Raw genomic sequence first — 26,068 nt, forward strand, 5'->3', positions numbered from 1 at the left:
CTCAAGGAAACCACTTACAATGGAGAAGGGAGTAGGGTGGATATAGAAGGCCACATTTAGTACAGAGTAGTGTGGGGTGAATGGTAAAAAACTTCCATATTTTCACAGGTAATAAATTAAGGAGCAAGGATAACAATTTCTAAATTTCATTAAGCTTGGAGCAAAGAATAACATTATTTAAGATTTTTCGTAACCATAGCAGATTAGTTTCTTTAGTGAAGCACACTTGGAATTTAGAGTTTTAGGGAGTGTAAAAGACTCTAGTGTTACTTTTATTCTTTTTTGAGACTCTCTGAATAGCTCAGTTAATATAACCCAGGCAGACTTATTTTGGGAACAAATTGTTCTCTGTGCTATAAATTTATTTATATGGGTTGTCTGACTTATATTACCAGTCCAAGACACAGACAAATATTTTCAGATAAATCGAGAGAAGTGAAGGTGTAAATCTGTTCTCTCCTTTCAACTGCTCAGTAAATCTGCTTGTCTCACTAGTAATCATTATAGCATGACAAGTATATTTCTAAGCTCCTGGTTACAGATTGTTGTATCTAGAACAGAGAGAGGGAGGTTTTTATATATATATATATATATATATATATATATATATATAAATATATATATATATAAATATATAAGAGAGAGATATCTATCTATCTAATTGGAACATCCGAACAAAGATTTAACTTACATATTGCGTGATTCTTCCACACATTAGTCCCTTCCTATTTAGGAATAAGTCTTTTCACTCTATATTCCTTAGCTGTTCTGCAAGCACGTTCATGTTTGAATAGGACAGTATCCAGAGTATACTTTCTTCAGACAAGGCCTATATTACCTTCATAAAGGAGGTGCAATAGAGGGCCTGGGGAAGAGGGTTAAGAGAGGACTAGGGGTGGGGGGGAGGAGTGGTGAGAGAGGGCCTGGGGAAGAGGGTTAAGAGAGGACTAGGGGTGGGGGGGAGGAGTGGTGAGAGAGGGCCTGGGGAAGAGGGTTAAGAGAGGACTGGGGGTGGGGGGGGGAACATCAGGCCGGGGCTGGATTCAATCCCCAAGGCTCAGACCCACCCCCCAGCATTGGGGAGCCCATGCTGGTACTTCAGCCCCCCCTCGCTGTCCTTCTGGGGGCTGGAACACTCTCAGTCTATTGGGCTGGGCCCCCGGAAAGCTCTGGTATGTGAGGGGAATGTGGGGAGTCTTTCTCAGCTGCAGGGGCCACAGTGAGGGTTTTTTTTCCCACTTCTCACTTGTGCCGCCCCTGACTGATTTTTCTGTGGATCAGTAGCCCCAACCCAAAAAAAGGTTCCCCCAGCCTGATTTAGAGCAATTATACTCAGACTTAGGCTCATGATCCCCAATTGGCTCTTTTTAATGCGTCTCCTGCAGGAAGTAGCATGGAGAGGGACACTGCTTCCCACGGCTTCCATTGGCCGGGAATGATAATTCACGGCCAATGGGAGTACGAGTGGCTGACCATACCTGCAGATGTGCAGCTAAATAAAGTGTCTAGCAGCCCACCAGGGGTTAACCCTGGCGAACCAGTTCCAGTCCATAAGCCGCTTACTGCCTACCCAGACATAACCAGTTATTCCCCATTTTGTAGTTGTACGTTTTGATTTTTTTCTTGGGTAAGTGAAGTGTTTTGTACTTGTTTTTATTGAATTTCATCGTGCTGAATTTAAACCAGTTCTCCAATTTGTCGGTCATTTAGAATTTTAATCCTGTCCCTCAGAGTGATTGCAACCGCTCCCAACTTGGTGTCATGAATAGATGGGGTGTATGAGTTGGTGGGGTGACAGGTTGGAACAAGGATGTGAGAGGACCAAATCAACTGTTTTAAATTAGATTATATTAAATGTATTTTTTCAACATGTCAACAGCATGATGGTTTACCTTTGGGAAGCCCCTTCCTCATCAAAGGAACCCAAATACTTGGTAGGTTATCAGAGCCAGAAGTGATCAGACCATGTTTTTGAATTTCAAGATTTCAAACTTAAAACAAAATTGGGAAAATGTTTGAATGCTTTCATAAACTTTTCACTCAACTATCGTCAGTGAAAATGAGCTCACTGCACAACAGAAGCTGCTCTGTTCCAGGAATTCTGTGCACATTTTCTGTAAGGGCTTACATGAATGTGAGAGTGATTTCTTTTAGCTCTTCTCGAAGGCTTACCTAAACTGCCAAAACAACTTTTCAAACACTGAACTACAGAGGAAGGAGTAATACTGGAATGTGCTCATTCTTAAAATGAGCCTCCAAATTATATTTATTTTGAGGAAGTACTGTGGAGCGCACCACTTATGCATGTTGCTCAGTATGGCCATGTTTACACCACAGAGAAGATTGAAGCTGTCAGAGTCGAACTTCTGGGGTTTGAATTAGCTAGTCTAGTGAAGACGTGCTAATTCAAACTGAGAGGTGCTCCCGTCAATGCTGGTAGTCCTGCTCCTATGAAGAGTAAGGAAATCAAAAGGAGAGTGTGCTCCCATTGACCTCCCGCTGTGTGGATGGTGCCAAAATTCAATTTAAGATACTTTGACTCCAGCTACATAATTAACATAGCTGGAGTTGTGTGTCTTAATTTGAATGTATGTCTAGTGTAGACCTAGCCTAAAGCTCCAGTTGAGGAAAGAACTTAGGTATATGCATCACTCCCACTGAAGTCAGTAGGTGTCAAAGATGGGTAAAATTTTCAGAAGTTTCATTTTCAGAAGTGACTTAGGCACTTACCTACTTACTGACCTACATAAGGAGACCTAGGCTCCTTATGCTTCAACTGATTTTTGAAAATGAGACTTAGGATTCCAAGTCACTTAGGCGCATTTTTTAAAAGAGCTGTCACACATAAAATTAAGCATGTGCTGTAAAAGTTTTGCTGATGAGAGCTAGGCAGGTGGGCCTGAGACCCCAAAGTCTTTCTCTAAATGGCAGGAATGGCAAAGAAAGACAAAATTATCTATATTTATCGTGCTTTCTTAAGAAGCTCAATACACAGCTGTGTGTTTCAAGATAGACTATAAAAATGTGAGAAGTGCTGTGTACTTGGTCTCAAAGGAGTAAAAATAACAACAATATAGAAAGTTTATACTTCATTCTTTTAATTATTAAGGTGTTGCTGTTTTATTATAGATTTAAGCATTTCCATTAAAATACCCTTTCCTTTGTCTAATATCTGACCCTTTATCTCTTGTAGATGAAGAATTGTAGGCCAGTTGCCAGAGAGAATGCATTTTTATTTGTTTACAAAAAGTGTTTCTATAAATAGTCCTCAGCCGGTTTACTTTGAGATTAGTTTTATCTTCTTTGCTGACCTTCATTCCTGACACTGTGCATAAACCTCAATATATTTATTTTTTTAAAAAAATCCCAAGTGGAACCAACTGAATATAAATAACACGAAGCACATCTCGGGATCTTTTGACTGTTCTTCTATTCCCTTTCTCCCTGCTGTAGGTAACCTACTCTAATTTTGGCCTGAGATAAAAATTTTCACGAGAGATCTACATAAGAACATAAGAATGTCTGTACTGGGTCAGACCAAAGGTCCATCTAGCCCAGTAGCCTGTCTGCCGACAGTGGCCAGCGCCAGGTGCCCCAGAGGTGGTGGACCGAAGACAATGATCAAGCCATTTGTCTCGTGCCAATTGTCTCCAGCCTCTGACAAACAGAGGTCAGGGACACCATTCCTACCCCCTGGCTAACAGCCTTTTATGGACCTAACCTCCATGAATTTATCTAGCTTCTCTTTAAACTCTTAGTTTTAGCCTTCACAGCCTCCTCTGTCAAGGAGTTCCACATGTTGACTATGCACTATGTGAAGAAGAACTTTCTTTGATTAGTTTTAAATCTGCTACCCATTAATTTCATTTGGTGTCCTCTAGTCCTTATATTATGGGAACTAATGAATAACTTTTCTTTATTCACCCTCTCCACACCACTCATGATTTTATATACCTCTATCATATCCCCCCTAAGTCTCCTCTTTTCCAACCTGAAAAGTCCCAGTCGCTTTAGCCTCTCCTCATAGGGGACCTTTTCCAAACCCCTGATCATTTTAGTTGCCCTTTTCTGAACCCTTTCCAAGGTCAAAATATCTTTTTTGAGGTGAGGAGACCACATCTGTACATAGTATTCAAGATGTAGTTTTATACAGAGGTAGTAAGATATTCTGTGTCTTATTTTCTATCCCTTTCTTCATAATTCCTAACATTTTATTTGCCTTTTTGACTGCCGCAGCACGCTGCGTGGACGATTTCAGAGATCTTTCTTGATTTGTCGTAGCCAAATTAGCCCCCATCATATTATATGTATAGTTGGGGTTATTTTTTCCAGCGTGCATTACTTTACACATATCCACATTAAACTTCATTTGCCATTTTATTGCCCCATCACTCAGTTTTGTGAGACCTTTTTGAAGTTCTTCACAGTCTGCTTCTGTCTTGACTATCTTAAACAGTTTAGTATCATCCACAAACTTTACTACCTCACTGCTTACCCCTTTCTCTAGATCATTTTTTAATAGGATTGGTCCTAGGACTGACCCTTGGGGGACACCATAAGTTATCCCTCTCCATTCTGAAAATTTACCACTTATTCCTACCCTTTGTTTCCTGTCTTTGAACCAGTTCTCAATCCATGAAAGGACCTTCCCTCTTATCCCATGACAATGTAATTTACACAAGAGCCTTTGGTGAGGGACCTTGTCAAAGGCTTTCTGAAAATCTAAGTATACTATATCTACTGGATCCCCCTTGTCCACATGTTTGTTAACCCCTTCAAAGATCTCTAATAGATTAGTAAAACATGATTTCCCTTTACAGAAACCATGTTGACTTTTGCCCAACAAATTATGTCCTTCTATGTGCCTGACAATTTTATTCTTAACTATTGTTTCGACTAATTTTCCCGGTACCGATGTTAGACTTACGGGTCTGTAATTGCTGGGATCACGTCTAGAGCCCTTTTTAAATATTGGTGTCACGTTAGCTATCTTCCAGTCAGTAGGTACGGAAGCCGATTTAAGGGATAGATTACAAACCACAGTTAACAGTTCTGCAATTTCCCATTTGAGTTCTTTTAGAACCCTTGGGTGAATGCCATCCAGTCCCCGTGACTTGTTAACATTAAGTTTTTCTATTTGTTCCAAAACCTCCTCTAATGATACTTTAATCCAGGACAGTTCCTCAGATTCATCTCCCACAAAGGATCTAGGCTCCTAAGCACTTATTTCAATTTTTAAAATGGGACTTAGGCTCATCAACTACTTCAGTGATTCTGAAAATATTACCCCTCATATATAGTCAATCATTCTTGTGTATGAATTAGAACCTAATTTTAACAATAGTTGACGTGCTGCTGACTATGACTGAGCTGAGCAAAGGCAAGGACAAGCCTGGTTCAGCATTGTGTCAGCTAGCTGTGATTAAATCCTTGTAAAGATAAAGGGGATCCTGCTACTTATTTAGTTGCAAGGTGGTAGGCATGTGTATGTTAGTGTATACATAGTTCTATAATTTCCATCACCATATCATCTCAGCATCATGGAGGGAGACCAAGTAGTTCTGAATCTGGAGTTTGCCTCTTAAATAGGTGGAGAGCCCAAAGGGCGGGGGGGGGGGGGACTTTTAGGGTTAAGATTTTCCATGTTTACAGTTGCCTTGTGTTTTGCATTGTATGTTACATTTGTCAGCTGTCCTCTTCCTTTGTCCACTGGGGCAAATGACTCAAAGTTTGTATTTACATGTAAATCTGCACAGATCACTTAAATATCACCCACTGATTTTTTCAGCTAGTTTAAGTAAATCTTCTTGAACAATGTTAGGACACTAGTTACCCAGAGGAATTCTCTCTCCTCATCAAGACTGAACTAACTCTTCATTTCAGCACTGGCTGGTAAGCAAACTGTCATCCCTGTGAATGTCTTGTCTCCTTTTGAAGAGCATGGTCAGCCATTTGTGATGGAATATTTTTGACCATGCTGCCTTAATGAAAGCAGTGGGCAGTAACATCTCTGTGTGTCTTAAACATTTCTGTTGGTAAAAGATATTTCACTTTCTGAAACAAAAAAGTATTATTGGTTGTGCTCGGGTGTAGCCAAACAAATCTCCATTGTGAAGTGTAATTTAAGAATATTATATGGGGAATCTTTAGAGAGACTGTGAATTTTAAAAATAAAAAGGGAAATATCTGATTTGAAAACATTAATTAGTTGCTGGATGTGTCAGTGATCTGTTTCAGACAAATTCAGTGGGAGTACATCTTTGCAGGCCCCTTCCACTAGAGCTGAACAGGAAATGGTTCCTGCCTGTTCTAGAAATATTCAGTTTAATTTTTTCCCCCATTTTTTCCCCCAGTCAATAGAATTGATACATTATACCAGCCATGGAGATGTGCCTCTGAGAGCTATGCAGGTGATTTAAAGCCACCTTTGTTCCCTTCCACTCCCGTATTTTAGGTTACATCTTTGGGGTGGTGCTGTACTGAAACTGGCCTTATAAATTTGGCTACAAGGGTGGGATGCTACTGGTTTGTAAAATACATATCTGAAATGCAAAGGACCCAATTTTTGTTTTAAATCCATCTGATCTTACTTGCATGAGTAAATCTTATTCATGCTTTCGTTCCACTGAATTCACTCCTACTGCTTGTGTGGATACTTTGCTGCACTGAGTTTCCCACTATAACCATGGAGGTACAGTCCCACACCTAACCCTGTCAATTAACGGCCATGGAAAAGTAGCTCATAGACTCATAGACTTTAAGGTCAGAAGGGACCATTATGATCATCTAGTCTGACCCTCTGCACAGTGCAGGCCACAGAATCTCACCCACGCCTCCCAGAATAATCCTCTCACTTAGATATTGAAGCCTTCAAATACTTTGAAGACCCCAAGATACAGAGAATCATCTAGCTGTGATCTGTACCCCATCCTACAGAGGAAGGCGAAAAACCTCCAGGGCCTCTGCCAATCTACCCTGGAGGAAAATTCCTTCCCGACCCCAAATATGGCGATCAGCTAAACCCTGAGCATGTGGGCAAGACTCATCAAAGCTCCTTCAATTACTGAGGATCTGTACTAGAAAATAATAGAATGTGTGTGGAAAAATTATCTAGGAACACTTGTTTTTACATCCCAAAATGGAAGTTACAGCAGCCAGAGCAAATAATCCAGTGTCAGTGTCACTGGGAATTTTTTCTCTCTTGAGAATGTTATTTGTTTATGTGACTGAAATACGCTTTGTGAAAGGCTCATCTATTCCTTTGGTATGTGTAGAAGCTCGGCAGTATCTAAAAGCTTGATATCTTGTTTCCCTACTTTGCTTCAGTTGTGAAATGGATGAAAGTTGATTTACTTATGAAGGCCTCTTAGGCTAGGTCTACACTACAGCTTTTTTTTTTCCTGCGAAAGTTACGCAAAATGTGCTGTTCATTTTGCGTACCTTTTTTTTTTTTTTTTTTTGGAAGAGGCTTTTGGAAGATCCGTTCTTCCTCATGGAATGAGGAAGACAGGGCTTCCGAAAAAGGGTGTTTGTGCTTCCGCATAAAAAAAGCGGAAGAGCAAATGCGTACCCTGGACACAGCAGAGTTTTTCTGGTATCCTGGAAAACCCCCGCAGTGTAGACGTATCCTTAGTGTCATACAAAACCTCATGGTAAAATAGAGAGGGTGGAGCCATTCTTCAATCAGTCAATAGGCACTGATATGTGTGTTACATACACTTTTTGCTTTCAACATCCGTAGTGTTCATTCATTTACTTCAGGCAATACATGTGGTCAGGAAAACTAAACTTCCTGGGTTCTGAACCCTGCTGTCCCTCTAAGCTAGGCTCAGTACAGTGCCAGAGGATGGCAGACACTGTACTGAGTGCTAGGTTTGCTCTAACTGGATTTTCTCTGCTGTAAGTTAAAGAGTTGCTCTAATTTAAGACAATTGCTATAGTCTTCGGAAGGCTAGTAAACCAGTCAGAGATTAGTGAAGTGCAGTAGTGCTCAGGTCATGACCTCTTCTCTTGCTTGACCCACTTCATAGGTGAGTACTGCAAAAGGAGGTGGCATAAGGATATCTGTTCCTGTCCTATGCTGTTTTCAGGATTCTCAACACACTAGGCAAATCCAGATCTGTCCCTTTAAACCAGTTTTAAATCTGTTTTGTGAGCTGATCTTTGATGTGAAGTATTAACATTAGTACATAATGAGGGGCGGTTAGCCCATATTATCTGCCTTCTATACTGATACAGCAGTGAATTCAGATTTCTAGGTAAATCACAGCAATGTCCAAGAATACACGGGGGCAAAGTATGTTGTGTTACACTGGGGTAAATCCCGAGCAATCCCACTCTGTTCTGCAGAGTTACTCGTTAATTACTTAGATATAATAACACAGAATTTGGATTTGTAATATAGGTTGAACCTCTCTAATCCAGCACTCTCGGGACTTGACTCATTCTGAACGGAGAATTTTCCAGACCATGGGAGGTCAATATTGTCTAGCAGCATTAATAACACTTCCACTGCTTACTCTCCTCTTAGAAGACATTTAGGGATAAATTAGAGGTAAATAACAGCACAGAACACTGAGAGCCTGTAATGAGACCATAATGAGCCTGTAATGAGACCATAGAAAACTTGTCCACACCCATGGAAAAGTGGGCATCCAACTAACTAAAATCATTCCAGATAACGGATGTTTCTAGACCAGAGAGTTCTGAACTAGAGAGGTTCAACCTGTATTGTCAATTTCCAGACAGTCTTGTTTTGTGCAGCCGCCACTCTTTTCTCCTGATGGTAGCATCTGAAAGCTCAAAAGTCCATGTAGAGCTCCATCCAGACTGCTAGTTCACTATGATATAGTGAGTGCTGTTTTCACTCCTCACTTTCTGGAAGTCCATAATTACTCTAAGTTGGAGACCATACAAAATATAATTTTTGGCTCCCTATCTGCAGTGCTGGGAGGTAACGGAGACATCCACTTCTCCCACCACTGCTGTACATGGTACTGAGTCTGAACCTCATGCTGAAGTGATCTTTCACTGTAGAAAACTGCTTGTGGAGAATGGACTAGGATAGAAAACAATTGGGGGGTGTTTGGGGTGGGGAGAATGTATGCAGTGTTCCTTGTAAGCTGTGCGCTTGGGAAGCCACCCAAGAGAGATTCAGGTGCTGCCAGTTGATTAGCAGAATGCCCACAACCAGCAACGTGTGTTTTCTACTGGTGGTGGTGCACATCCACACATCCCTCAGTGCACATTACAAAATTGATTCTGTACATGGATATAAAAAATTAGAAGGAACATTGGAGGGTGGAGAGAAGTGGGAGATTAGAGAGCAGTGTTGCAATAAAGGAGAAAAAAAGGGATGGGGAGAAATTGAAAAAGGAGGAGTGGGAAAATACTAAAGCTTGCAAAAAGAGAGTGGAGAACAGAAGGTGGCTTGGAGCAAGAGAAATGTTGAAAAGCATAAACATTACAGAAAATTAACTTGAGACAAACAGACAGGAAAAAACATGCATCAAATGTAGAAGGATAGCTGGAGTGTAGGAGGAATACAGGACAAAGAAAGAAGCACCATGGAGACAGAATAAGAAATCAATTTCAGAGCACGTTTGCTTGACAACAATAATAAAAAGTGCTGTCCGAGTGCTCAGTGTTGTTATTGCTTTTATTATTCAGGCAATGTTTTGAATATCTGATTTAATGGTAGTAGTGGTGTTTACAGTAAAACAGATGTGGAAGTTTGGACTCCCCAGTCTCAGTGCTCATTTTCATTCTGACAAGCTGACAGCCCTGAACTATAGAAAATTAATTAAATCTACAATTGCTTTGCAGCAATCTAAATGATGGCCAGAGTTTAAAGCTGTGTGTATTCCCAGCACTCAGGTGTGTATTTTTTGTTTATTTCTTGTTTTACATATTTCACTACTTGTTTTGTTTTACTAATGATGCAAAGATGTAATGATTAGTGCACCACAGTATTTTAATATTAACTAGTTACCTTATTTTGAGTTCTAATGGGGTCTTGGGGAAAACTGGATATATCCAGTTACCTTTAGGGTCTTGAAGAACTCTTCCTCCCAGGAGAAAGCATATGAAAGGAAAAACCCATATCCTGTTTTTTAGCTTCACAGAGCTAAGTAGCTTTAACATCAAATTAAAATAACTACCATAGCCTCTTTTCCTCCCTCACCCACTCTCCTCCAGCTCTCACTCCCCACATGCTGATGGCAGATGGAGGTTTGCACTGATCCCTGTGTTAGGTAGGATCCTGAACTTTTGCCACTTATTAACTTAGCCCAAGCTCTGGGTTGCAGCTAAGACCATATTCTCTGCTATGGCCATGATATACTATTATTTTTCTGCTTGGTTTAGCCTTAGCGCCAGCATAAGCTGCATCAGCCTGGCTCTAATTCACAGCTGTGTCAGTTGCCCTAGAGCAGGGCTACTCAACTTTGTAAGTCCTGGGGGCCACAATGATACAGCACGTGCTGAGGGCCGTAACTTAAGTGTGGTTGCATATACGTGCAAATAGCTTCTTTCACACTGACATACATGAATACAAAGCACTTCCCACAATGCCTTAGTGCCCATAGAACCTCCTTCTTGGGGGCTAGAAATGCTGACACCCTATACCTGTTTGTTCCAGCCAGCCCATCCACTTGCATCTTTCAATGCTCACCCCTCCTGGGAGATGCTTTGCCATTGTGGAGCATGTTTCCAGTAGAGGCCATCTTCAAAGATCCCACCCACGGGCCACGTGTTGAGCCCTGCATAAACTCAAACTGCACTGTGGGCCAGTAGTAGCCTGCCCTAGAGGGTGAGTCAGGTGCCAGTGGAGCATCAATGGAGTGCACCAGTGCTGTTATGGCGATGTCTTTTTTCTCTCGCACCACTTGCTATTTTATTATTTCTAATACAGTAACACCCAGTGCCTCCCCTCAGTTGGGCCCTTACTGTGCTAGACGCTGTACAAATTGGGAGGGGGTGAGTGGGCTGATCCCAACAGTTTAGTCTCAGTGAGAAAGACCGGAAAAAGATAGGAACAGGCATGCAGAGGTGACCTGACTCACCCAAGAGCATGCAGCTGGTTAGTAGCGGAGCTGGAAATAGACCTGACTCCCTGTCCTATCCACTGAGCCCCACACTTCCTGGCCTCTGCATTCAAATAATGGCACGGCCAGGGCGGGCACATGGGGTGGTGGAGCTGCATGTGTAGCACCTTCCTGCCAGTGTTGCCCAAGGCCCAGCAGGGCAAGACCCCAGGGAGCAGGTGGGGGCCGTGTGATCTGTGTGCAGGTGTCACGAGGGAGCCTAGTTATGTGCGCAACAGCCAGAAATTCTGGACATGGGGCAGCCGATTCCCCCTCTCCCATAGTAATGCCAAGTGCTCTGGGTGGAGGCAGGGCCAGACAACCCCCCCGGCCTCTTGCTCGTTGGCTGCCTTCTGCTCAAGGCAGACAGCTCTTGTCCTCACCCCATATAACAGTGGGATGTCAAAGCGTGGAACCACCCCTCCTGAAATGCAGAGCCCAGAGTGGTCACTACCCAAGTGCTGGCTCCGGTTGTAGCCAAATGGGACCCGAGTTTGGTCATCTTGCAGACGAAAAGACAAACTCTGTGTAGGTTGACAGCTTCTCTCTCTCCAAAAGAAGTCGGTCCAATGAAGAATGGGGAAAAGGGGGAAATTGTCCAGGGATCAGTGATTCTAAAGGGTCCAGGTCTCCTGTATGACACCATTGCAGCAGCAGCAGTGGCGGCAGTTGAACCCTGAGACCCTTTAAATCGCTGTGGGAGTGCCATGCTGCATGCTCCAGAGCCCTGTGTTGTGCACTCCAGGCCGCTCAGAGGGCCAGCATGAAGTCGGGGGGGGGGGGGGGGGAAGGGAGGGGGAAGAAGGGTGCCGTCCAGGTGATGTTAGGGGTTGGCTCCTTGGCTCCACCCCCTCTGCCTGAGGCCACCCCCCTTTTACAAGTGCAGAGCTGCCCCCGCTCCATTACCCAGAGGCCTGGCAATCCTATCAGCCCGTCTGAAATTACCTCACATGCTTTATCTCTCATATCCATTCTCTGGCGATGACTCGTTCTCAGACAACACACCTGTAGTATTCCCATTACCAAGAATTTCCAGCTTGGAAGCAGGGATATCCTCTCGCTTTGCCAAGGAGTTGGCCTTGTAATAAGCTAAATACAAAATCAATTGCCACACAGCCTATTCTTCTGTGCCTACATTCTTTACTATTCTGTCTCAGAAGAAAATCATGCTGTCTTTAATATAATAACTATCTTGGCCTTGCCTCAGCATTTATTATATTGTAGGAAAATTAATCATTTTGTAATGTGCATTCTGCTGTCCATTAGCTGTTAATTAGATGTTGGCTAGCTGAGTTTCTTAGTAATGGTTGAATGAGTTTTTTCTCTTCTTTATAAAATAAGGTACTTTTCTGAACACAAAGACATTCCAAATGTCTGCCAAGTTTAACAATTAAAGTGCTTACTTTCCTCAATGTTTTAAACAACCTGGTGACTAGTGGTTAAAACCCACTACTATTACAGAGAGACACATCTTGAAATCCTTACTTAGCCAACCCCTACTAGAGTCAGGAATTGAATACTGTACTCTCATAGGTTAGATTACACTGGCTCCTGAGACCTTGGAAGTGTTTTAATTACAAGAAGTAATTAAGACTCTTTTATGGTGACTGATGTAGTAGAATAGGCAAAGGGTGCTGTCATGACCATGAGGGATGGCCAGCAGCCTGGGACTAAGGGGTTAACCAGGTATCTGCTCAGCCAATAGAAATGCAGGTAGGAATTTCAAACTGGGACAAAGGAATTTTTAGTTTTTTCCTCCTTTGTCTCGGGCAGTTTCTCTCCAGATACTTATGTCTCTCTCTCCAAGAAAAGACTCTTCACTATGTGTAAGTAGGGTAAAGTTTAGATAAATCTAAATGGTTTACCCTATGGTTTGGGAATGGGCACCTGATGTTTGTACATTTGAAAATGTTTTTTTCTCTCCTTTGTAACTAAGTTTTGGCCCATGGTGGAATTCCCCATGAGTTTATTAATTGATGACTTTTCCATGTAGTCATTATGCTTGTAACAGGAGTATTATGGTAATAATAAAAGTTCTTTCTCTTTCTTTTTTATTAACTTGGTATTGGTTAATTTTTGTGTCCTGGTTTTACTTTAGGGCTGAGATTTCTCAAGTGATTTCTTCCCTGGTTTTCTTATCCTTACGTGGGTGGTGGTAGCAGATTTTTATCCCCAAAATCTAGTTTTTTAAGATTTTAGGGGGACGTTTTATACCAAAGCCTGGAAATATAAGGTTTTGGGGTACTTTTGTGGGCCCCCACTTCTGCATTCATCATGCCAGAGTAGGGATTAGGCCTTGACAGGTGCCAAAACTGAGCAACTAAAATATTAGATAAGAAAAGGGTGCACTTAATGTAAAATTTCAGCCATTCACTGTGCTCCTTTCAGTCTGAGGTGTAGTTTTTGGCACATGCTCTTGGATCAGGATTGTAGTCACTGTAAATATTGGAGTTCCCAATAGAAGCAGAAAAGCAGACTGGTTGACTAAGAATGCAGCAATCCTTTGAATGACGCATATGGAAATATGTAGTATTATAAGGAAAACATGAGCCTGGGAGCTATGACTTATACCTTGCATATTGAATGCCTGCAAAGATTAGGTACCTGTCCCTCTAGCATATTCTATGATTTAGTAAACTAATGTAAAGATCCATTGTCATGGGCACACTATACGACTAATGATACTGTACCAGGGCACCATATTATAAAATGGCAATGCTCTGACCATCTTATAACATTGTCAGATGTTGTCAAAGAGAATGGGACAAAACTGTGTTAAAAGCACATTAAGAAATTAGTAGTATTTTGTAGGGGTGTGTGTGTCAGATTCTGGTCCCAGTTATGGTGATGTAAATGTGAAGTAAATCAATAATAAGTAAACGTACCTGGTAAAGATTTTTAAAAATGGCCACCTAAAATTAGGCTCCCAAATCTTTATTTAAACTCATAAATAAATGGCTTGATTTTTTAAAAGCGCTGATCTTTCAGTGGCTCCCAGTGACATAAGACCATTAATTTAGGTACTTTAATATATATTTAAGAAACACACTTTAGGTACCCATTTAAAAAAATAAGACAATTTCTCACAATATCTTTGACAATCTTTATTGAGGCAGAGGGGTAGCCATGTTAGTCTTAACTTTAAAAACAAGTAGTCCCGTGGCACCTTAGTCTCTCTATTGAATTAAGTTTAAGTATTTTAGGTGTTCGTTTGTTTAAAAATACAAATGTGTACATATTATTGTGTGGAATGTTTCTAGGAGGGAGATGTGACCAATGTAAACCCTGGGAAGTGTTACGAGCTTCAAAGGATTTTTTTGGAACAATGTGAACAACTAATGCTAAATTAGTTTCCCAGGAAATTTCTAGAGGGAGATGTATACAAATGTAACCCCTCTGGTCATGCATAACTCAGTCTTTTGAAGATTAACCCTTAAGGGGGGGAGCCTTTGTGAGTTGACCATCTATTAGATGAGGGCAGATCAAAGACCAAGACTTTATAAAGGAGTGACTCTCACATTCAGGGATATTCGTCTGAGCTGAGGTTGGTATAAAGAGACATGTTTTTTTGCCCAAGAAAAGTGACAGTTGAGGAGCTGAGAACCTAAAAATAGGCGCAGTTGCTGGACCACAAAAGGGGAATGCAGGTGCAGTTGCCCTGAACTGACACATCATCTACCTTTACACCAAGATAACTGAGATCAGTATCTAGCTCCAGAGTTATAACATAGTTTTGTCTACAACTAATGGGAGAAGACACTAGTACGTGATGGGTTAATGTGATCATATCCGTGGAGAAGAAGGGGAATTAACCCTTTGGGACCATAGATGCTTTAAACATGCATTACATTTAGCATTAACGTGAGAAACATGAAGTCCAGATTGAAATAGTGGATTGCCACTGTTCATTGTATCCTTCAGAAAACTTCTTTACAAGCAGAGGTGGTGGCAGCGGCATCGGCGCAAGGCCTTGTCTACACTTACCAGGAGATCAATGCTGTGGAGATTAATCACCCAGGGGTCGATTTAGACTAAATTGACTGCTCATTGTGCCCCTGTGGACTCTGGTACACCACCAGATTGCGAGGAGTAAGGGTTGTCAACAGGAGAGTTTCTCCCATTGACCTCCCACAATGCTGCGGTAAGTTGAATCAAGAGAGGTTGACTATGGTATGCATATAGCTGGAGGTGCATACCTTAGTTTGACTTTGTCCCGTAGGCTGTGTCCAGACTGGCCAGTTTTTCTGGAAAATCAGCAGCTTTTCCGGAAAAACTTGCCAGCTGTCTACACTGGCCGCTTGAATTTCCGCAAAAGCACTGACTTCCTACTGTAAGAAATCAGTGCTTCTTGCGGAAATACTATTCTGCTCCCGTTCAGGCAAAAGTCCCTTTTGCGCAAAGCTTTTGCGCAAAAGGGCCAGTGTAGACAGCTGAGATTTGTTTTGCGCAAAAAAGCCCCGATTGCGAAAATAGCGATCGGGGCTTTTTTGCGGAAAAGCGCGTCTAGATTGGCACGGATGCTTTTCCGCAAAAAGTGCTTTTGCGGAAAAGTGTCCATGCCAATCTAGACACTCTGCTCCGAAAACGCTTTTAACGGAAAACTTTTCCGTTAAAAGCATTTCCGGAAAATCATGCCAATCTAGACGCAGCCCTAGTGTATATCTGGCCTAATTGATGCAACTTTTTCTACAAAAAGTTCTCTTGTATTTTAGATGATGGAAAGTTTAATCACAGTTCAATCTTGGGGAAAATAACTAAATTTGTCCTTACTTTAGAAGGTGACAATTAAAAAGCAGACCCTGTTAAAGATGAACCCAGAAACACATTATGCCATGTTGTTTTAGAAAAAAGTCACATTGTTTGTTAACTTCTCAACAGAAAATTATTTAAAATGCTGCTGGCATTTGAGGGGACATCACTAATCTCAGGTAACTAATACTGTCTTTGTAGTGAAGAGGCTGTACATTTTCACCGATTTTATTGCCAGATACTAAGCATTTGAAATAAAGTGTTTCAAATGTCAGAAAATGTCTCTTTGTTGTGTACGTCAAGTACCAAATATTTTATTCTTTAAAGGAACACACTTTCTGTCTGCAGGTCCCCACACTGTGTAGATCATTAATGCTTTTGATTTTTTTCTTTTAGTGAGTATGACAAATAAGTATGTCTAGAAACTTTTAAGATGGCATTGTAGCTATATAAATGGAAGATGTTTGGCAGGCATAGTGACACTGGCCAAAATGTTCAACCTTTGTATTTAAAAGTAGGCACTTTTATCTATATTGATGCCTAAATAAACCGGGAGTAAAATTTTCAAAAGCAACTGAGGGACAGACATTCAAAGTATTTAGCCACCTAAAAATAATGGAAAAAGTAGCATTTCCCATTGAAATAATGTTTAAAAGTCCTCTGGGGTACCTTCCTGTATCTTTAGGTACCTAACTATCTTTAAAATCTCTCTCTCAATCCCATTTTCAAAAGTGATTTAGGAGACAAAGCGTATTGACTTTGTCACTCATAGGTTCACAGGTGTCTAAATAACTGGAAAATGGGACTTAGCTGTGTTTTGAAAATGTTATGCCTGTTCAGATTTGCAGAAGTGCTGAATATTTGTATCTTGTTAATGGGCTCAGCTTCTCTTCTGCCTCTCCCATCCTTCCAGAAAGCTAGAGCATACTATTTCAGCACTTAGTGCATATTACAGTCCATCCTTCAATTCACCATCAATTACTGAATATATCCTACCATTACTGGTATGATATGAAGTTCTACAAAGATCCAAGTTAATTTTGCAATTACATGTATTAAATATGCAAAGAATTAAAATTCTGATGTGCCCATATTTCAACTGATTTTTATCAGATTGTATTAAACCTAAGAGGATGCATCTGACTCCTGAACATGTGTGTTTCCCTTGCGTGTGTGTAAGGTGTGTGTGTAAGGTGACATTCTGAATTATATCAGAATTTACAGGAGAAACCACAGGTAACTAAAACACAGACGTATATGACTTTGCAAATAAAAATCCATCATCAAAATTAACTAGAGGAAAAGGAATTTTTTAGCTTCCTTCATAGATGCTTCCTTCAGGTCTACACTGAACCCGGTAGATTGGCTTAAAGTAAAGCAACTCCAACTACATAGAATATGTATCTGGAATTGGCTTACCTTAAGCCAAACCTGGTGCCATCCCCACTCACATCGGCTTCCCTTACACCTTGTGACTGTGAGGAGTATAGGTACTAGCTAGAGCTGCCCACAACATTCGATTATGGGTCTATACTAGACCTGCTAAATTGAATGCCAGAACATCGATCTCCCACACGGAGAATGAAAGTATGCCCTCAGTAGGGGCTCTTACATATCCATTTGAGTTTGGCAAGAGAAAGCATAGCACAGGTGCAGTTGTTTTTTCATAGCTGATGTTGTGGTACCAAAAAGGATTTAATTTGCTTTTGCAGCTTGACTAAGTGATAGTCATGCAGAAGTAAATCATGGTTCCATTAAATGCACAGCTGGTAAGGCTGGATTTAATTCCTTTAGAATTCCGTATGTGGAATTTGTCCAACACCACTTTCAATGCACTAGATCACCCTTATTTCTTTAGGATTTCTTTTTAGATCTTGTACTTTGACAAGGCCATTTTTACAATCTAGCTTTAAGAATTTCTGGCATCCAAGGTCTGGAAAAACTCCACTATATTATTAACACCTTCAGTTCTCTTAGGTAAGATTTCAATTTCTTCCTTTCTGGGAGCATCATGGTTGGCTCTAATGATCAGTTTGCTGCTTCAGGTCAGAGAGAAACACATTTGCACTGTTCTCTGACACATTTCAGCCTTCTCAATATGAAGATTCTTTCCTTGTACTTTTAAAAAGATAAGTCTCCATCCTAGCGTAAGTTTCTCAAATTTTCCATCAGGCAATTTTGACAGCTGCTGTCCAAACCCCTCTCATGGATCTGACAAAAGCAACTGAGTCATTTGGATAGCTATTTAAAAGGCAAAGATTGTATCAATGTCACTGAGACCTCAGTGGTTCAGGAGCCAAATTAGTGCTCAGCACTATCAGAAAGATCCACAGCAGCATGACTTCATTGTTTCATTTACAAGTTGTATATATAAAATTCTCACAGCAAAATGACAGAGCAAGTATTATTATTTTATCACCCACAACTGGTTAATAGCATTGTAAAATATCCTGATTGATTAATATAAATCATACGGAGTTTAACATCACACTTCAAAGAGCCACAAGAGAGACATTACAGTTGTCTGTGGCCTGGGGAGCCAACAGACTCACTGAGCCCCTGGGAAGGTGAGAGAGGGGGCAGCTCTGTGCCCCTGGAAGGGGGGAGGGGAGACTCAGGTGGAAGAGGCACAGCTGGGAGCAGCCAGTCCTCAGTGCCACCAGTACTGTGCCATCCCCATAGTCCTTAGCACCTTCTGGAGAGCACTGCACTGAGCTCTAGTGGCAGTTTAAAGGGCCCAGGGCCCCAGCTGCTGCCACAACCCCGGGAGAGTTGCCCCTTTTGTTCGGCCCCACTCTCTGCATAGGTGGGCCTGCTTGTAGCTCACAAGCCCCAGTCTTCTATCACTGCATGATATGACACATGGAACTGCCTTTTCAAATGCACCATTTTTGCTCAGTGGATATTTTTTTCTGATTACTTTCTTTTACCTTGGCACGCTGGGTTTCTTCAAGCTGTTGCTTTGTGTCTTTCCCTGTTGGGCCCCTTGTTTTTTAAGCCTCTCCCTGTCTTCTGCCTAAGAGCATTGTACCTGACTCTCTGAACATTGGTCTTCTACGAGGCAATACACACAAAACAGTTAGTGCTAGGATTTTGTCTGCTTTGTTGATCCCACTTTTAAGTTCCTTGCCATTTAATGCTCTGCCTTGATTGATTCACTCTCATTAGCATCTTTGTATTATTTGCAAAAGTAAATGACAAGGCTTTATTTTCTTATGCCACTTTCTGTTTGCAAAAAGCATTCTGCAAAGTTGGTAATGGAAAAGCTTTTAACCTTCCAAGGCAGTGGGTGATCTTTGTCCATTTGTGTTAGGATAGTGACATATTGAGTAACCTACTAATGCCACAAGCGGAATTAAAGTCCCGTGGCTATATCTGTAGTTCACCCTCCTTCCCTCCCCCCAGCAAAGATTTTTGGTCCTCCTATTAGTTTGGCAAAGCAGTGAGGCTACAATTTTGTCTTTGTCTTTTTTTTGCTAAAAAATTAAAGAGAATGCAAAGGATAAATCTGTTTCAACATTCCGAAATGCAGTGATGCTTAATGTGCTTCAATTTTGTTTCCTGGCTTCATTGATGGATTTCAAGGGAGCCCAGGCATTCTGACAAGCTGGTACTTGCACTACATATTTATCAGAGGGAAAACACAGAACAATTCCCAGGAACACAGGTGTAAAACAAATGTCATTTTAGGGCATTGGGAGAGTGAATTGATCTGTAACCAGAGTACCTTTTGGCACAGACCTCTTATTCTGTTGATCATGACAAAATTTTCACTGTGTGATTCATTCTTCTGTTAAGCAGAATAAAGGCCATTCCTTCTTCATTTATTTCTTCTTCAAGTCCGGCTCCTGTGGTTGAACTAGTTCATACTTTTTGGAAAAAAAATCTGATCTTGATTTAAAAAAATCCAGTGGTTCAGACTCACCACAATTCTTGGCAATTTGCTTTAATAATTACCCTCACTGTTAAGATTTTTTTCCCCTAATTTCCTGTGTGACTTTATCTAGCTTCACCTTTTAATCATTGGATCTTGTTATACCTTTGTCTGCTAGATTGAGCTCTGTATTAGCAAATTTCTGTTCCCCAGGCAGGTAATTATAGACTGTGATCAAGTCTATAACCTTAACCTTTAATCTTCTCTTTGTTAAGTTAAATACATTGAGTTCCTTGAGTCTTTCACAATATGGACTTTTTCTGATCCGTATGGCTCTCCTCTGAATTAGAAAATTCTCTACCAGTTCTAACAAAACTGTTGTGTTGGAAAATCTGCTGAACATTAAAAGTATTGTGGAATTCTCTTGAGTCTGATAAAACTGTTGCTGAATTTCAGGTGGTGTTCTTACAGAATCCTCGCTGCCATGTTTTCTGCCTGGTTTCCTGTGTGCTGCTGCGATGCCCAGGCTTCTCAGGTCTGTGGTTCTGGCACAGACCCACCATAGACTTTAATATAAATGTATATCTGGAAGGGACCTTAAAAGGTCATCTAGTTCATTCATCCACCCTGAGGTAGGGTGAAGTGTACCCAGACCAATGTTCCCTGTAACTTTTTCCGTCCACGAGTAGAATACTTTTTACATGCACCAAGGCATGTGTAGATGTGCAATACCAATAGAAACACATGCTGCTGGCTGTCAGCAGCTGTGGGTGCTCTGCTAATCAGCTGGGCAGCATTTGAATCTCTTCTGGGTGGCCACCTCAGTACTCAGACTACAGGGAACATCCCTGATACATTTGTCTGACCTGTACAGGTTGAAACTCTCTAGTCCAGCATCCTTCAGACCTGACTAGTGCCGAACCAGAGAACTTGCTGTACCACAAGAGGTCAATATTGTCTAGCAGCATTACCAACACTTCCACTGCTTATTGAGCCCTTAGAAGGTATTTAGGAGTAAATTAGAGCTAAATAACAGCACAGAACACTGAGAGCCAGGACTGGTTTCTGTAAACAAACTTAATGGGACTGCAGGAAACTTGATCACACCCATGATAAATTGACATCCGGAAATTAAAAACATGCCAAACCACAGATGTTGCTGGACCAGAGAGTGCTATACTATAGGGCTACGTCTAGATTGCATCCCTTTTTCGGAAAAGGGATGCAAATTAGACGTATCGCAATTGCTAATGAAGCGGGGATTTAAATTTCCCCCGCTTCATTAGCATAAAAATGGCTGCCGCTTTTTTTGGCACGGAGCTTTGCTGGAAAAAAGCGCCAGTCTAGACGCAGATCTTTCGGAAAATAAAGACTTTTCTGAAAGATCCCTTATCCCTCTTAAAATAAGAGATAACGGACCTTTCGGAAAAGTCTTTATTTTCCGAAAGATCCGCGTCTAGACTGGTGATTTTTTCCGGCAAAGCTCCATGCCAAAAAAGCGGCAGCCATTTTTATGCTAATGAAGCGGGGAAAATTTAAATCCCCGCTTCATTAGCAATTGGGATACGTCTAATTTGCATCCCTTTTCTGAAAAAGGGATGCAATCTAGACGTAGCCTAGTAGTTTAACCTGTACTGTAAAACTTCCAATGGATGGGATTCCAAACCCCCCCAGGTAGCCTATTCCAGTGCTTAATTATCTGTGCTACTGCTGGCTGAAAGTGAATTTCACTGAATAGAAGCAGTGAAATGATCAGGAATCATGTCTATTTCCTTCAGCAGTTGCTGGGTCCCAGGGAATGTACTTCATTTTGGAAACTCCATTAGGGATGTCAACAAGTAGGACGATTAATCGATAAGTCTAGACTTATCAGTTAATCTTGTTGATTACTTGCATTCCCCCCGATTGCCTCTGTATCAGAGGCAGCAAGGTGGGGGGAAGCAGGAGCCAGTGCTAGGGGGAGCTGGCTTAAAAGCCGGTTCCCCCCAGCACTGATTCTGTGGTGCCACCTCCCCCCCACCCCACACTGCTGCCTCTATCAGAGACAGCAGGGGGAGTAGGGGATTCTGCCATGTCTGCCTCTGTCTATGGCGGATCTGAGCTCCCCGTGGACAGAGGCTGCTACGTATCCCACGGAGAAGCCTTTTTTCATGGTGAGCCTAGGCCTGTCACAGACAGAGGCTGGTCCCTTGCAGTAGCCCCTGTCCACAGGGGGTCTGAATTCCCCGGCGGACAGGGGCTGCTGCCACCCACGCTGCTGCCTCTGTCTCTGAATCTGTTGTTGTTTTATCTGACTAGCCTATATGCCTCAGTTTACTTGTCTGAATCTATTCTTTCTTTCTACACAGAATTAAATCAAAGGAGGCTATTTGGGAAAACAAGCAAGAAATGGAGAAATGGCAATCCAGATACCTCTAGAGACAATACCATGGAACTTAAGAGAACTATGTGGGGACTGTTAATTGGAAATGCCCAATTGCTTAGTTCCAACCAAGCTGTAAGGTCCATTTTTTTTTCTAGGTCCAAGTGTAGTAATAAAGGGATGCAAACTGTGAAGAAAAATATGCAAAAATGGGAGGCAGGAAGCAGCTGCTGGAGGTGAGACTCGATCAGAGGCACTGAGAGACTATAGCTGCATAGCCTGCGTCTCAGGCTACATCTACACAGACAGCTGTTTTTGTGCAAAAACTCACAGAGCATCCACACTACAAGCGTATTTTTGCGCAAGAAAAAGTACAATAGATCATCAGAAGACAGGGCTTTTTGCGCAAGAGTTATTCCTCTTTCTATGAGGAATAAGCTTTTTTTCCGCAAGTGCTCTTGCGCAAAAAGGCGTGTTTGGACAGACAACAACCCAATATGCAAGAAACCCATATCGGAAAAAGCACAGGTGCTCTGCTGGCCATTCTGTGAATGGCCATCAGAGCTCTCTTGCGCAAGCGTGTCCGTAGCAGTGTGGACGCTCTCTTGTGCAAAAACTTTTTTCAGAAGATCTCTTCCACAAAAAGCTCTTGCGCAAGAAGCCTGTAGTGTAGACATAGCATCAGAGCCCACATGAAGGGGGCCCAGAGTCAGAGGAACTTTCCCAAACCTTGCAAAGAATTAATACAACCTTGGCAAGAACCAGACATGTAGGCTTTTTGTAGTTTTATCCCTTTCCTCTGCTTGTTATGTACCTTTGCGGGAATTAACAACACATTTGCTTTGATAAAGCAGTTTGGGAATTTTCCAAAGCAATGGGTTTTAAGTGGAAAATGCTGATTTGTGCAGAAAATGAAATGTTTGAAAACATATTTGTTTTGATAAACTTCCATTAAAGCATTGGCAGGGTTTCAGAGGGCCCGGGGACATTGCCTTCCTATGTCTGTGGCTCTGGGGCATCTCCTGCAAGTGGACAGTCCCGGGGCAAGACTCTCAGGGCTTCCAACCTCCCTCCCACAGGGAGTCTACTTGCACTGGGACTTTTAAGGCTTCCAGGTTCACTGCCAGGGGGCTGGAGCATGCTTCAGCTGGAGCTTAAAAGGGACAAACAGCTCTGATGGAGGCTGACAGAGGAGGGAGAAAGACCTGTCCTGGTATCTTCTGAAGAAACACACTGCAGAAAATCCTGCCTGCTGAGCCCCGAGGGGCTGAAGATGCAGTTGTTCTCCTTTTCTTTACTTGCTTGAGTCAAGCTGTAAGGGTTTGGCTGGGAGGTGGATGGTTGAAAATGGCCCAGGAAGGCAGCCATAAGGGACTCCTGGATGCTGGATTCTGGTGGAGTGGGAGGGCCCAGGCTCCCCTATCAGCTGTCCTTACTTCCTTCTGTATAGTTTGAAACTGCCATGGCTGGGACTGGGAATCTGCAGGAGCAAATAGATTGACTAAAGTTCCTCCCAGTTGTGAGGGCATGGGAACCCAGTACCTTCCTTGGGGCTGTTACCCCAAAGGGGAACAAGGCTAACTGGTGACCTGACCAGAGGGTTAAATCACCACGCACCAAGAGGCTGATCACCATGGTGCACGTTCATTACTATTGAGAGATGATGGAGGAGGAGCAGGTAGAGAACTAGTGTCCTAACCACTAGGCAACACCAACAGTGAGCACTACTCATTATAGGTCCTTGTATTTATGTGATTTGGAAACATGAGACTGAAATTCAGAGGAACAAACCATGAGTGGTTGAACCATAAAGTGTCACCTGAGCACTTGAGAGGGTCAAGTGCATCTTTACCTGCAACCAATACTTTTTTTGTGATAGTACTGCCCAGCACCTCCAAACGCAGGTACCTCTGTACACAAATGTCCGACAGTCGGCTGGACCTCATGTCTTAAAGGGGCCGCATCTCTTAAAAGGGGAAATGCCGGCCCCACCCCGGCTTTTTTTTTTTTAATCAACAATTTTTCCCCTGGAGTACCGGCACCTTTTATTTTATTTTTTACAAAAAAAAAAAAAAGCACTGCCTACAACCATGACAAACCCCTTGTGTTCTGTATAGTCACTGCCTCCCAGGATAGAATCCCCATCTTATCAGTATGACCAGAATTTTTTTAGATCGAAATGTATGACCTTACATCTGCCTGTGCTGAATACATGAAAACAATGTCTTACCAAGCAGCTCATATTGCTTTGAGTCAATGACTTGCCCTCTTATTATTTACCATTTCCCCAATCTTTGTTTCATCTGAAAACTTTATTAGTAATGATTCTGTTTTCTTCCAGGTGATTAATAAAAATATGAAATAGGTATAGGTCAAGAATTGATCTTTAGAATTATAGAATCATAGGGATGGAAGAGATCTCAGGAGGTCATCAAGCCCAGCTCCCTGCCCAAAGCAGGACCAATCCCAACTAAATCAACCCATCCAGGCCTTTGTCAAGCTGAGACTTAAAATCTTCTAGGGATGGAGATTCCACCACCTCCCTTGGTAACGCATTCCAGTGCTTCACCACCCTCCTAGTGAAATAGTTTTTCCTAATATCCGAATTAGACCTCCCCATTGTAACTTGAAACCATCCCTGCTGGACTCCACTAAAAAACACACCTATCCATAATGATTCCCTGTTTACAGTTACATTTTGAGACCTATTAATTATTAGTCCATTTAATACGTGTCATGTTGATTTTGTATTCTATTTTCTTAATCAAATGTCATGCAGTATCAAGTAAGATGCACTACGGAAGTCTATTATATCAGTATTATTATCTTTATCTTTATCAAACAAATTGTAATCTCATGGAAATAGTTAATTTGTCAAGATCTTTCAGGGTATGTCTACATAGCAGTTTTATTTCGGAATAGCATAGTCCGCGTTTACACTCTAAGATGTTATTTCGACATAATGTCAAAATAATGGTGAGCTAGAAGACTACTGACTCCAACTTCTGTAACCCTCATTTTACAAGGAGTAAGGGAAGATGAAGGAAGAGTGCTCTTTCTCAGATTTCCTGTTGTGTAGACAGCACCAAAAGCCAAAATAATCTATTTTGACTTTAGCTACGCAATTGACGTAGCTCAAGTTGCGTAGCTTAGTGCGGCTTTAGTCCTGCTGTGTAGATGTACCCTCAGGCTGACAAGCCTATAATTACCAGGGTCATTCATTTGCCTTTTAAAAATATTGGTGAATCATTAGCTTTATTCCAGTCCGCTGGAACTGCCTCTGTGTTCCAAGGCTTATTAAAACTGAACATAAACAGTCTTTGTCCAATCTTGTAAAACTTGGATGCAAGTTAGAGCATGGTAAACTGCACATAAAACCATTTCTTTGCTGAAATTAGCTACAAAGAATTGCAAAAGGTGTAATTCTGAGCAAATCTGGCAAAAAAATAAGTTTGTACAAACTTGAAATTTAAAACACACTTGCTTCAATTAGATTCATAAGCCCCCCCCCCCCCCCCATTTTTTTGCCTTTCAGGAATATTTCTGCAAGAAAGAATCAATGTGAACTTCCTTATTGACACAATTTTGCATTTTATACTTTAATTTAAATTGGCGGCACACACATTTAAAAAATATTTTCCCAGATTTATTCCTATTCTATCTCTCTGCAGCAAACCAAGACAAGACAAACCTGGAAATAATGTTAGCAACTGGATATCTCTAAGAGGAAAGGATTAAGTTAATACCTTTTGGACAAATCCTAGTGCTTTAGTTTAGTACAGTGCTATCCCGGGAAAAAATATCTACAGAGAATCTTATTGTCTGCTGCAGTAACGCTCTCATCGTCCCTGGTGAGGCAAAAAGATTAAGCATTCCTTGCCAGTAACACAGTGCAAGAGTAGTTTGTAGATGGAGAGGGGATGGGGAAGGGAGGAGATAATACTTTTCCACTAGCAGAAGCAAAGGAAAGAGAATCAGGCATAATGGAGATACCTAGTT

The 26,068-nt window shown here is 41.7% G+C and overlaps 1 protein-coding gene across 1 annotated transcript in view; it reads left to right on the plus strand.

Annotated features, from left to right (window-relative positions):
* PRELID2 (PRELI domain containing 2) overlaps positions 1 to 15,523 on the plus strand; it is an 84,160-nt gene extending 68,637 nt beyond the window's left edge. Inside the window, exons 9-10 of the transcript XR_012896336.1 lie at positions 9,826 to 9,876; positions 15,006 to 15,523. The gene's annotated coding sequence lies outside the window, so the exon portion shown is untranslated. The remainder of the gene's footprint in view (positions 1 to 9,825; positions 9,877 to 15,005) is intronic.
* The last annotated feature ends 10,545 nt before the right edge of the window (positions 15,524 to 26,068 follow it).

The sequence above is a fragment of the Pelodiscus sinensis genome, chromosome 17 (assembly GCF_049634645.1).
Source record: "Pelodiscus sinensis isolate JC-2024 chromosome 17, ASM4963464v1, whole genome shotgun sequence".
NCBI lineage: Eukaryota > Metazoa > Chordata > Testudines > Trionychidae > Pelodiscus > Pelodiscus sinensis.